General features: G+C 41.2%; 1 protein-coding gene and 1 long non-coding RNA gene across 8 annotated transcripts in view; one reads left to right on the forward strand and one right to left on the reverse strand.

Annotated features, from left to right (window-relative positions):
* Positions 1-14374, reverse strand: part of nav2a (neuron navigator 2a) — a 982776-nt gene that overhangs the window by 344078 nt on the left and 624324 nt on the right. The window lies entirely within an intron of this gene.
* The window catches only part of LOC140729690 (uncharacterized), a 259922-nt gene that overhangs the window by 210331 nt on the left and 35217 nt on the right, over positions 1-14374 (forward strand). For all 3 annotated transcript variants that reach the window (XR_012099399.1, XR_012099398.1, XR_012099400.1), the window contains exon 2: positions 11965-12062. This is a non-coding gene — a long non-coding RNA (uncharacterized lncRNA). The remainder of the gene's footprint in view (positions 1-11964; positions 12063-14374) is intronic.

The raw sequence follows: 14374 nt of genomic DNA on the forward strand, positions 1-14374 counted from the left end.
TTTGTTGTGTGCAGTTTTTCATTGATTTTACTGTGTTCCTTGTATTTTGTATTCACTGTGAATGCCCGCAAAAAATGAATGTGAGTATATAACCTTACAGTGCCCTGAGATTCATTTTTTGCAGGCATTCACAGTGAATACAAAATACAAGGAACACAGTAGAATCAGTAAAAAACTGCACACATTAAAGTCAAACAACCAATGTGCAAAAGACAACAAGCTGTGTAAATACAAAAAAAAATATATATAGGCATCACTGTAGCATAGTGGCTAGTATGACACAATTACAGTTCTTAGGATTCAGTTCCGATGTCATCAACCACACCACAGCGTGGGTTTTCTCCGGGTGCACCGGTTTCCTCCTACGGTCCAGAGACATACGGTTAGTAGGTTAATTGGTCATTGTAAATTGTCCTGTGATTAGGCTTGGGTTAAATCAGGAGTTACCAGGCAGTGTGGCTGGAAGGTCTGGAAGGGCCTATACTGCGCCATTTCTCAATAAGCAAATAAACATACTTTAACAATACATCTTCTTTGAATTTTGAGCAGCATGTTCAAAACAAAACCAACAGCATCTGAGTCCTATTCAGGGCGAGGTTTCATAATTAATGTCAGCTTTTAGCTTGGAATGCTTGAAGTACTTGTTATTTCAATTTGATTGACAAGCTCACTAATACATAGTAAAAGTATGCAGGCTACTTTATCCCACTGTATTACAAACACAAATCCTTTCAAATCAGGTAACAGGATGATCTTCTTCAGCAGTCCCTTGTTTCCACTGCTGTTCTGAAGGGAGGAAGGTGTCTGTGGATGAATTATTTACTGTGGGGTGTGGATTGACACCAGCTAGCCTTCGGTAATCAATGCTTGAACCGAAACAGGTTTTAGTTTGCCCAATTATTTGCCATTAAATGCATTTCAATGTGCTGCCCATTCTGTACATCATGATTGTCTCAGTTTTAATATCATAGACTGACAAATGCCTCTGATACACTTAGAGATCTACAGAAAGAACAAAATGTTTGCTGTTTAGAGGGGAATATTTTGCACTCTATCATAATTTTATGAATTTGCACATCACACAACAAATTTTCTTGTTGCCTGACAAGGCTTCTTAGAATTAATCCTATGTAAAATCACATCAAGGAAAAGAATTATGTACTTTGCCTCTGGGAAAACTGCCTAGGCTGAAACAATACAGACCTATGTGTATTTTTTCTCCATTCCCCATTCTGGCTTCCCTTTTACTTCTCCTCTCCTGCCCATGACCTGCCCCTGGTTCCCCTCCTCCTTCCATCTCTCCCATGGCCCACTCTTCTCTCCGTTGGTGCTGCCTGACCTGCTGAGTTCCTCCAGCATTTGTTGTGTATTGCTCTGGATTTCCAGCATCTGCAGAATCTCTTGTGTTTATCAAATAAGAAGTGACATTAAAAAAGCATGAATTAATGTTTAGCAACATCATATTTTTAAAAGAAAGAACTTGCTCTGATGGCATTTTGCACATAATCAGAATATTCCACAACACTTCAAAGCCAATTAATTGCATTGGAAGTGCTGTCACTGCGATGAGGTAGATATATGTCGATACCAGTTTATGTATAACACAGTTCCACAATCAGGAACAGTATATTTTGCCATGCAGCTAGACAGAGTCACACCTTAAAAAGTCCTAACTGCAAGAGGACACAATGCAGAATTCCCTCATACAACCCTGAAAAGCTTGTCTGGATCATGTTCTATATTGTGGGGTCAGTGTCAAAGTGAAGGCACTTGCCGCTAACCACAGACAAAGCAGCCCAGAGAGGTTCCATTATCTCTGTGGCAGGGAGTTCCCATTTCCTCCTGTCTAATCCTCTCAGGTGATAGCTCATTCCATCCAGTGGCTGTGACACATTCATTGGTTGAGAAGTCAATCACACACAATAGTTATCCTTGCCAACAAAGAGGTTAATAGTAAGTTTTTAAATTAACAAATTTAACATTTTGTACTGCATTAAGATTAGAACACAAGCAGCAAAAATTAGAATTTGTATTTAATGTAAAGGGTATTTCTTTTTATTTAGAGATATTAACAGACCCGCGCCACCCAATTGCACCCATGTGACCAATTAACCTATTAACCTGTACGTCTTTGGAGTGTGGAGGAAATAAGAGCACCTGGAGGAAATGCACATAATCATGGGGAGCAACACACACAAAATGCTGGAGGAACTCAGCAGACCAGGCAGCTTCTATGGAAGAGGGTACAGTTGACATTTTGGGCCGAAACCCTTCACGTGAGCCCTCGTTTGAGGGCTCTTCAAGCTGAGCAGTAGCTTTTTCCCTCCAACTTTTCTTTCCTCTAGTCCTGCTGAAGGGTTTCAGCCTGAAACATCGGCTGTACTAGTTTCCATAGATGCTGCCTAACCTACTGAGTTCCTCCAGTATTTTGTGTATGTTGCTCGGATTTCCAGCATCTGCCGATTTCCTCTTGTTTGCAATCATGGGAAGAATGTACAAACTCCTTCCATACACTGAGAGGATCAAACTCAGAGTGCTGGTGTGGTAGTAGAGTCACGCTAACTGCGATGCTACAGTGATGTCCTAAAGCAGTGGTCCACACAGGGATCGAACCTGCAACCTTGGCATTATCAGCACCACATTCTAATTACTTTAACTGCGTTATTTTAATTTATTATTTGAATTCTAATCTACAAAAATATAAACCATATAACCATATAACAATTACAGCACAGAAACAGGCCATCTCAGCCCTTCTAGTCCGTGCCGAACGCTTACTCTCACCTAGTCCCACCGACCCGCACTCAGCCCATAACCCTCCATTCCTTTCCTGTCCATATACCTATCCAATTTTGCTTTAAATGACAATACCGAACCTGCCTCTACCACTTCTACTGGAAGCTCATTCCACAGATAAAGACAGATAGTGAAATAGAAATTATGAATCATTACAATTACACCAATGAAAACACATTTGCAGTTCATGTAAATAATATTTCAAATTGTTTTATCACTTCTGTACACCTGAAGCTCTTGTGAGATCAGTGATAGCAGAAGATGATGCTGGAGAGATCTGTGAAAAATCACATCTTCCAGAGGAGAGGGGACCCCTGTAGCAACTTTGGAATTTCCACACCCAGCCGAATGTTTGCAGTTGCCAATCGTTACACAGCATAATGAAGGGCCACTTGTTTGATTCCCTTTATAAGAACATTGACATTCTGGCAAATGCATTCAAGTTCTGATGCAAGGCTTGAATTTTGGACTTTCTGGCTGAGGGCACTCACCTTGAGATCATCTGACTAAATCTGAAAGACTATCATTCAACATCCTTCCATTGCTCCATTATAGTACAGATCGTAAACTGATAGAAATTTGCAGATTGAAGGAAAAACAGGGACATATGACACTGCAGATGATGGAATGTGGAGCCAAATTATGCTCAACCCACAGACTTGCATCTGCAGATTAAAGAAAAAAATCTTTGCCAGATGTTAAATTTCACTCAAGTATCCAAGTGCGAAGTCTCCAGTGACAGCTATTGACAATTTTGCTAAAATTCAATGAACTGCAACATCCTCTGACCAGATGTTGGCAAGAGTGAAGCTTTCATCTTTATCCTCGGACACAAAATCCACAGTGTCATAACTAACTTTATCCCCCTCCTCACTCACTGTCTTCAGCTGGGGCAAATGACGTAATCTCAGTGTCCCATTGGAGATGGGATGGCATGCTACAGGGACTGTGCAAACAAGGACTGTTACACCTTTCAAAGAGAGATCCATTATGACTAAGCAATAAACATATTAGGTACATAATTTTTAGTCAACATAAGAAAAGTTAGTCAATACTTCCTAAAAGTTACTTATAAACGACTCCGGACTGTGTCAAGCTATGCCTCAAGGAAGGAAGATGAAGAAAACTAATACTGGAAAGACTACGCAAGTTGGAACAAGAACAAGGCCCACGTCTACCGAGGAACCGCGGTCTCAGGTACATTATATCACCGGCGATACGGAACAGGAGATTGTGGCAACACTGGCCACTTCCAAAGGAAAAAACCATCGTGAACGGCGCAAACGCGAAGGATGGAGCATGCGCAAACGGGAGCAACAAGAACTACAAAGCCCAGCTACCACTGCAACTGAAAATGATAGCGAATCGGAGGGAGAGTCAAATCTCTCGGAAGGATCAGATGAAGAAAGAGGTAAAAGTCCTTCTAGAAATATAGAAAAGACTTTGAGGCAAATAATGCGTAAATTAGACACATTAAAAGTAACTAAAAATAATCAAAAAATACTCGAAAAAAAAGACCAATATGGAGATTATGCTTGATAAAATGACAAAGAGACAGGAAAAAATGGAAAAAATAATTACGGACTTGGAAACTACAACGGAAGACATGGTTGAAAGAATGGACAAAATGGAAAAGGAAAATACTGCTTGGACATCAGAAAGAAAACAATTTATGGAAAAAATTGATAAGCTTGAAAATCTCAGTAGACGAAATAATATTAAAATTGTTGGACTTAAAGAAGATATAGAAGGAGAAGATCCAATAAATTTTTTTCAAAAATGGATTCCTGAAAAATTGGAAATGGAAAGAGAAACTCCAATTGAGATTGAAAGGGTGCATAGATCTTTAAGGTCAAGACCTCGAGCTGATCAAAACCCACGATCAATTTTGATAAAATGCTTACGATACCAAGACAAAGAAAAGATCCTGAAGGCCGCTGCCCAAAGTGCCAAAAATAGAAACGGGCCACTGATGATAGCAGGGAAACCAATTCTTTTTTATCCTGATATAAGTTACAACCTATTGAAGAGAAAGAAGGAATTTAACCCAGCGAAAAAAGCCTTATGGGAAAAGGGTTATAAATTTACAATGCGTCATCCAGCAACACTGATAATTTGTTTGGAGGAGGGAAAAATTTTTTTTTCCGATTATCGAAAAGCGGAGGAGTTTGTACAAGCACTTCCATCTATTCACTAATTACACATAGAGGCTTCCAAACGTAATGGATTAAAGATGAAGATAGACCCAAGGAACAGAAGTGATGGACATTTATGGATATTATAGAAGAGAAAAGCAAAATTTTAGAAATACTAAATGAGAATAGTATTTTTTTTTCTCTTCTTATACATATACTGTTTTATGTTGCGGGGGGGCTGGGAGGCTGTGGATCGGTTACTGCGGGATTCACGTGTGTAATCATGGCGGTTGCCATGACCCGTACAGCAGAGGGGGGTAATGTTGTGTCTTTTTTCCACAACATTAGTAGGGGGGTATTTTTTTTTCCTTTATATTTTAATTTTTTTCTATCTTTTTGCCTGGATGATTGGTGGGGACACACATAGCAACATGGAGATTTTTATAAAGATTTCCCAGGATACCACGAAAGTGGAAAGATTAGGTATTATTATAGATTGGAGTAATATAATAAAAAAAATAATGACTAATCTACTAAATTTTTAAAGTTTTAATGTTAATGGGCTTAATGGGCCAGTAAAAAGAAAAAGAATTTTAACATATATTTAAAAAATGAGAACTCCGTGGAGCATGTGGGGATCTTCCAACATCCAGGCATTCCCTTTTTTTTCTTTCTTATTTTTTTAATAGGGATGTTAGGGGGGAGGGGTTAAGGGGAGGGGGGCTGGGTAACACTTTTTTTTAATGCACATTTATTCTGTAACTATTTGAAAACAATAAAAAAAGTTAAAAAAAATAAAAAAGAGCATGAAGACTCACACCTCAAGGTTCAACAACAGCTTCTTCCCCACTGCTTTCAGGTTATTGAACAAATCTAAGAGAAACTCTAACACAACCTCATACTATATCTCTTTTCTTTCTACTTCACCTTACACTAGTTCCATTATAAATACAAGAGATTCTGTAGATGCTGGAAATCTAAAGCAACACATGCAAAATACTGGAGGAACTCAGCAGGTCAGGTAACATCTGTGGAAATGAATAACAACCAATGTTCAATCTTTTATTGGGACTGGAAAGAAAGGAAGAGGAACCCAGAATAAGGAGGTTGGGGGAGGGGAAGGAGTAAAGGTGATAGGTGAAACCAGGTGAGGGGGAAGGACATTAGGAGTATTGATGTAAGAAGCTGGGAGGTGATAGGTGGAAAAGGTAAACAGCTGAATAAGGAATCTTAAAGGAGAGAATAGTGGACCAATAAAAAAAACACAGAAGGAGAAAGAGAGGGATGTGATGGGCAGGTGAGAAGAAGAGAAGGGATAAGAGCAGAGACAAAATGGGGAATGGAAAAAGAGAGAAGGGGACAGGGGAGAAGTTACTTGAACCAGAGGGGATAACTTTACTCAACTTCACTTGCCCCATCACTGAACTGTTCCCACAGCCTATGGACTCACTTTCAAGGACTCTTCACATCATGTTCTCAATATTCAAACACGAGGAAATTTGCAGATGCTGGAAATTCAAACAACAACACACAAAATGCTGGTGGAACGCAGCAGGCCAGGCAGCATCTATAGGGAGAAGCGCTGTCGATGTTTCGGGCCGAGACCCTTCATCAGGACTAACTGAAAGGAAAGCTAGGAAGAGATTTGAAAGTAGTGGGGGGAGGGGAAAATGCGAAATGATAGGAGAAGACCAGAGGGGTCTTCTTATATACTGGCTCCAACCTGATGGCATGAACATTGACTTCTCTAACTTCCGTTAATGCCCCTCCTCTCCTTCTTACCCCATCCCTGATATATTTAGTTTTTTTCCCTCTCTCTGCCAATCACTCTGCCTGTTCTCCATCTCCCTCTGCTGCTCCCCTCCCCCTTTCTTTCCCCGTAGGCCTCCCGTCCCATGATCCTTTCCCTTCTCCAGCTCTGTATCCCTTTTGCCAATCACCTTTCCAGCTCTCAGCTTCACCCCACCCCCTCCGGTCTTCTCCTATCATTTCGCATTTTCCCCTCCCCCTCCTACTTTCAAATCTCTTACTATCTTTCCTTTCAGTTAGTCCTGACGAAGGGTCTCGGCCCGAAACGTCGACAGTGCTTCTCCCTATAGATGCTGTCTGGCCTGCTGCGTTCCACCAGCATTTTGTGCATGTTCTCAATATTTATTGCTTATTTACTATTACTATTATTATTTCATTTTTCTTCTTTCATTTTGTATTATACTGTTTGTTTTTCGCACACTGGTTGCCTGTCTTTCACTGATTCTATTATGGTTATTGATTTGAAAATGAATCTCAGGGGTGTCATGCACATTGATAATAAATTCACTTTGAACTTTGATGCTCATACGAGATATGGAGGCTCCCATATCGAATATGAGGTGTTGCTCTTCCACAGAGAGTAGTCTCATTATTGCAGTAGCAAAGGCCATGGACCAACAGAAGTTGAATTGAAGTAGGTGGCCACGAGGAAATCCCACCTTTTGTGGTAGATGGTGTGAAGATGTTCCATGAAGCAGTTCCCCAATTTACGTAGGGGAGTCCACGCTGGGAGCACCAGATGACCGCGACAGACACCGACAGAATCAGAAACCGTTTTAATATCATTGGCATATGTCATGAAATTTGTTGCTTTGTGGCAGCAGTATATTACAATGAAAAATAATTAAAAAACTATAAATTACAATAAGTATATAAAATTAAATTTCATACACAGTGAAAAAGAGAAAGAAAATAAAATAAATGATGAAACAATGTACATGGGTTTATTGTCCATTCAGAAATCTGCTGGCGGAGGGGAAGACTAGTTCCACTATGTTTATTTTATCAGGCTAAGGTACATGTAATTAATGTTAACTTATGTTTGCCATCCTCCAAGAGGACCACAACCTTGTCATGGTTTGGAGGCTTGTGTGCCTCAGTGACCCAAAGAGCTATGTTGGCTGGAGTCAGGGCTTTGATAGGGTCGTGATATCGTCTTTCTAGGCTCTTAATGGGGTCACCCATGGCAAAAAGGTCAAAGAGTAGAGACCAGACTAAGAGTGGTCCACCAAGTTCGGGGGTTCAGCTCTGGGCTAACAACCCTGACCAGCCAAACAGAACTTTTACAGAAACTGCAATGAAGTAATTAACTAACTAAGTTTATAAAGCGCTGTGTCACTGCTGCAAAACTAATTTTCATTGCATTTATATCTTCTGTATGTACGCCCACAACAAAAATTTGAACTTTTCTTCCTAACCTAATTACAGTATTTACACTGCCACCCAGGTTACGTTCGGCTCACTTAAGAAATTGGAGGATTTAACCTGGTTCTTTGCCAGATCAACCACTTTCATGCTAACACTCACGTAAATAGGTAAGCCATTCTTTTAATGAACTTGCTGAGCTAAGACGGCAGTACCTATTTTAAGCAGTCAATCACTAACAAGAGAAAATCTGCAGATGCCGGAAATCCGAGCAACACACACAAAATGCTGAAAGGGTTCTGATGAAGGGTCTCAGCCCGAAATGTCAACTGTTTACTCTTTTCCTCCAGCATTTTGTGTGTGTTTTTTACTTAATAGGATACAAATTACCTCACATTCTCAAATGGATTTGGAAGTCATGAAACATGTTCTACGAGGGCACAATAGTAAACAAAACAAATCTGTACAATTCTTTATGTAGTTGTTAGGTGTGTTAGCTTTATATATGCTGTAAGCTTCTCAAGGAAATTCACTATGAAACATGCTGTCCAAGATCTACCATCAGAGTTTGCAGCAACTAAGAGCTGCATGAATTAGATGATGTTCTTTACGCAAGTATGAATAAATGATAAAGAAAGTAACACACGCCATCATTCCACAGAAGCTAATTCATCCTTTACACTAACCACACTTGGATTTACAATATTTACAAAGAAATATTTTCTTTTTCACACTCTCTCACAACTCCAGCATGGGCGAAATGCATTGTCAGGATCCACTCAGCAGAAACGACACAATCTATATTATGCGACTACACAGAATGAACCAATACGCCACATTTTACACATAATTAACTGTTCATTTGCTGCAGTAAATTACTGCACAGTGCATGAAATGGACAATTATTCCAGTAGAACACAAAATGTGGAAAAAAGTACTATTTTTCATTCAGTGTAGTTCAGCTGGAATTTCTATCTGTGAAGTACAGTTCAAGAAGAGCCATTTGGAGATACATTAATAAAGAAACTCACCTGTAGTTATCAAACTATCAGGACTCTACAGCATAAATCCAAGCTTGATGCCAATACTGAAGTTAAGCCTGCCACTTGTGCATTTGTCTCCTGGCAACGTTGAGTGCCATAGTGCTGATGTAATCCTGGCTTGATTCTGTGCACCTGAGTGCTTAACAGCCAGTGCATGGTAATCAGGACTATTTGCAACCCAGCGAGCTGCATGGATAGTGCACTCAGCCTGAGCTAGTGTGGATTGCATGGCATGTTTACTAATGCAGCAAAATCTGCACACTTCCACTGCTGCTTACAGTGTGAGAAAACGTCTCCCCTAACCTGAACCAAAACACACACAAGAGAAACTCTGCAGAGGCTGGAAATCCGAGCAACAACCATAAAATGCTGGAGGAACTCAGCAGGCCTGAAATGTCGACTGTACTTTTTTCCATAGATGCTGCCTGGCCTGCTGAGTTCCTCCAGCATTGTGTGTGTGTGTGTGTGTTCCCCTAAGTTGAGAAGGGATTCAGCCTTGAGTAACACACATGAAATGCTGAAGGAATTCAACGGGTCACACGCATCTCTGGAGAGGAATAGACATGGCCTGATAAGACAGTAAGACATGGGAGCAGAATTAGACCATTCAACCACAAAAAGCTAACAGAACAACAAACCCCAAACCCCCTCCCCTCGCACAACAAAACAACAAAGGAATGGGTGATTAAAAAAAGTGTATAAAAACAATAAGTGTGGAAAAAGTCTACAGTCCATAAACACAGAACCACGATATAATCCTATGATATCACCGACGTTCATCGAAAGAGAAGGACACCACACGAGTGCAGAGGCCTACCCGCCTGCCACAGCAATAGGCCACTCACAGGTGCCTTCTCTGGCAGTGATCAAAAGGCAGGCAGTCGATGCTGAAACTCTCACTCGCCTTCTGCATTATTTCAATGTATCAAGTCTTCCTTAACACTTTAATCAGCAATTAATGGATGCTTTAAACTGCGAAATGAAGTGGAACACAAGGAAATCTGCAGATGCTGGAAATTCAAGCAACACACTCAAAATGCTGGTGGAAAGCAGCAGGCCAGGCAGCATCTATAGGGAGAAGCACAGTCGACGTTTCAGGCCGAGACCCTTCGTCAGGACTAACTGAAAGGAAGGACAGTAAGATAGTAACTGACTATGGAACATTGATTTGCATCTCGTCTCGAGTACACACTCGCTTCCCAGAATCTTCTCGGAGCTAGCAAAGCGCTGGATCACTCAAACGATCTCCAATCAGTAAATCACAGGCTCCAACAGTTCCAGGAACACACTTAAAGATGAAAAACAGATGCAAAAGAGGTAGAAAAGCTATTTTCATTTGCTGGCTGGAAGACATCGACCAAGAGAGCATTGTACACTGGTGCCATCTTGACCAGATCAGATCTTGGTTATTAACAGAAAGGTTATTTTAACATTATTTCAAATAGTCACAGCCGATCCAGAAGTCTCAGTTCAGTGCAGAGACAAGTAAACCACGTGAGCAGTGAGCTCAACACTTGCCCGTCCGTCTCCTCCAGCCTCGACACCCTGACTTTTCCAATCTGGCCCAAAACTTAAATTGCCCAAATAGCGGGCTATTCCTCACTCTCGGATCTGGGCCCTGCTGCTTCGATACATTCTCGGCCCGGAACCCACTGCCTCGATTCTGCCCATACTGACCTTTCCAATCTGACCTGGCACTTAAATCGGTCAAACATCAGCTTGTTCTTTGCACTGGGGCATGGGCCCTGCTGCCCCTACTCTGTCTCACCTTGGCTCGCCTCACCTCGGTTCTGCCGCTTCAAATCGCCTCCAAGTCCGTTCCAGCCATGGCCAAACCCTTGGCTCATTCCCTGCTCTTGGGTCCAGGCCTCACCACCTCGATTTGACTCACAACCATCCTGCACCTTTGAAGCTTCAGTTCATGTTGCAAAGATGCCAGGTTGTACAGCGAGTTCAAAAGCTCATCTCTGAAAGGGAAGCTACAGGCTGTGCTTCAGCAGGGCCATCTTAAACTGGAAACAGAAATCTGTGAGCCTAACATTTGACTTCATTATCCGCATTGGAGTCAAGCAAAGCCATCTTTGATCCCAAAGGAAGGCTTAAGTAAAGTTACACCTCCACTTAGTTTCAAAGTTCAAAGTAAATTTATTATCAAAACATAGATACATCACAATAACCCTAAGATACGTTTTCTTGTAGGCATTCACAGTACAACAATGAAATATAACAGAATCAGAAGAAAACTAGACCCAAAGTCTGACAATCAATGCAAAAGAAGGTAAACTGTGCAAATACAAAGAAAAAACAAATAATAATAATAATGAATAAATAAATAGTAAATAGACAATACTGAAAATATGAGTTGTACAGTCCTTGAAAGTGAGTCCATAGGTTGTAGAATCAGTTCAGTGTCGAGGTGAGTTAGTTATCCACTCTAGATAACCAGTTTAATACTGGTGTCAGACTAGCTCTGCTGATGATATTCTTGTCTGTCAGTCAAGTGGTTTTTGTTGAAGATACTGTTGTAGAAACGCGTGCACAAAACCCACTTTGGCACTTCGGTTCATTACTGAGGGAATCATTCAATGCTGCAGAAGAATCTTTCAGACAAGGTAATTGTTAAATCCATCTGCCCCCACTCAGAGTCCTGGTGCGGGGCTTTGACCTGACAACGTCTTTCCTCCCACAGGTTCCACTTGACCTGCTGAGCTCCGTAAGGCAGGGGAGCAGAATTAGGCCATTCGGCCCATCAAGTCTACCCCGCCATTTGATCGTGGCTGATTTATTATCCTTCAGTATGTTTTTTGTTGTTCCAGATTCCTGCATCTGCAGTCTCTTGTGTCTGCCCTCAATTGGACTTGCCTTGACCCAGAGGGCCATTCTGAGTACAGCATGTACACCAGAGGACTCTCAGGTACTCTGTCACTGAAACTGATTCCGTGTTGATCTTTTTCAAGTTTGTGCAAACTTGTTTGTGCTTACTCACTGTTGAGACATCACAAGCGATGAAACCGTCAATCTGGTTACTTAACTCTTAGCATAATTAAAAATAACTAACTTTTGTATTTCCTAATGAGATCCTGATCTGTAAAGACTTGGAGTCACTTGCTCAGAGGCCAAAATGTGGCAGAAAGGGCAATACCCAGACAGGTCCGCAAATCACTGACATTGTGGCTTTCAGTTCTGTTTAAGCCACTCCCATTCTGAAATGTCGGTCCTTGGCCTCCTCTGCTGCCATGTTGAGGCCTTTCTCAGGTGGTTGAGCAATACCTCATATTATGTATGGGTAGCCTCCAACCTGATGGTAATTTCTCAAGCTACTGGTAATTTTTCACCCTCCCTCTTCCCTCCTCTACCATTCCCCACTCTGGCTCCCCTCTTACCTCTTCTCTTCTCCTGCCTATCACTTCTTCCTGGTGCCCCTCCTCCATTATTTTCTCCGATGGTCCACTCCCTCTCCTATCAGAATCCTTCTTCTTCAGTCCTTTACATATCCCACCTATCATCTGGTAGCTTCTCACTTCATTCCTCTCTCCCCCCACCCACCTATCTTTTACCTCACCTGGTTTTACTACCGTATCACTTTCTACTTTGTTTCCTAACACTCCCTACCCCCACCTTATTCTGGCTTTTTCTCCCTTCATTTACAGTTCTGATGAAGGGTCACAGCCTGAAACACCAACAGTTGATTCATTTCTATAGATTCTGCCTGAAGTTCCTCCAGCATTTTGCATGTATTACTCTTACAGTGCATGTCTTGCACTGTACTGCTGCCTTAAAACAACAAACCTCACAACAGATGGCAGTGATAATAAACCTGATTCTGATGAGCAAAAATAACAGCGATTGCACTGAGTGATGGGTTTACTACCTCAGCTGTTCCCTGACACATGAACCAACAATAAAACTTCAAGAAACTCACCTGTTCCCTTTCTACTCAGTACTTTAGAAACCACTAAATGTGATGATAAAAGAGGGAATAAAAAATCCCGCCTCCTCCTGCTTTGTCTGGTGTTTAAACAAACATGGAAAATTCCAGGAGGTAGTGCAAGGGCTTATGTGCTACACAATGGTTTGGGCACAAAGCATTTGCCAAAGACAATAGTCAATTCATCTGTCCTTTGTGCCTATGATACATTTACACATGGATTCTTCTGAGTACAGGGCAATTGTAAATAGTGTTTGACATTGCTGCTGCAGTTATACCTGAAAAAAATCACACCAGCCCAATAGAAATTTGAAGGATTTGGATTTATTGACTTGGCATCAGGGAGTATATTAGTGAAACAAACCCCAAAATGATCCCATTTTTTTTTGAATTCACAGGCAATGGAGGGTTAATGTATGAGGAGCATTTGATGGCTTTGTGCCTATACTTGCTAGAGTTTAGGAGAATGAGTGTGATGAGTGTATGGTGGGGGTGGGGGGAGGATCTAGTGAATATTAAAAGGCCTGGAAACACTGGACATGGAGAGGACGTTTCCTATAGCGGGTCTAGGTCTGGAGGCCACAGCCTCTGAGTACGAGGACATACCTTTAAGAACAGAGATGAGAAGGAATTTCTTGAACCCTCAGAGATGAGGGGGGTGAATTTGTGGAACTCATTGCTACAGATGGCTGTGGAACCTAAGACATTAGGTATATTTAAAATGGAAGTTGATAGGTTCTTGATGACTAAGAGTGTCAAAGATTATGGGGAAAAGGCAGAAGAACGGGGCTGAGAGGGATAATTAATCAGCTAAAGTGAAATGGAAGAACAGACTCGATGGACCAAATGGCCAAATTCTGCTCATATGCTTCATTGTAATATGGAGGGGGGTGTATATTCTCACTCATTCTTATCTCAGATGCTCAGCTCCAATGCAAGATGACTCAATATCCATCAAAGACATGTGGTGCATATTCCCATCACAGGTCTGACAAATTGGCCTTAGTTCAGCTCCTCCAGCTGACGCCAACTATTCTCAATTACTCCTACTGTGGCAGAAGACTATTCAGTAAATTTCACATTAACTCTATAGCTGAGCCGTGTTTCAGTAATCCTTCTGATCTTTTGGTGATGATTCTTCACTTGTGCCTCAATCGTGCATGTTGTTAAGCGTGAGTATTTTGAGCCCTAAATCTACTAGCTAGTTTCATCTGAATACGTATTAAAGTCTTTTGTTTTTAAAGACATCAATCTTTAAAATACATAAACCGCAAGGAAAATAAAATACTCTAAGTAAG

This window comes from Hemitrygon akajei, chromosome 6 (assembly GCF_048418815.1).
Source record: "Hemitrygon akajei chromosome 6, sHemAka1.3, whole genome shotgun sequence".
NCBI lineage: Eukaryota > Metazoa > Chordata > Chondrichthyes > Myliobatiformes > Dasyatidae > Hemitrygon > Hemitrygon akajei.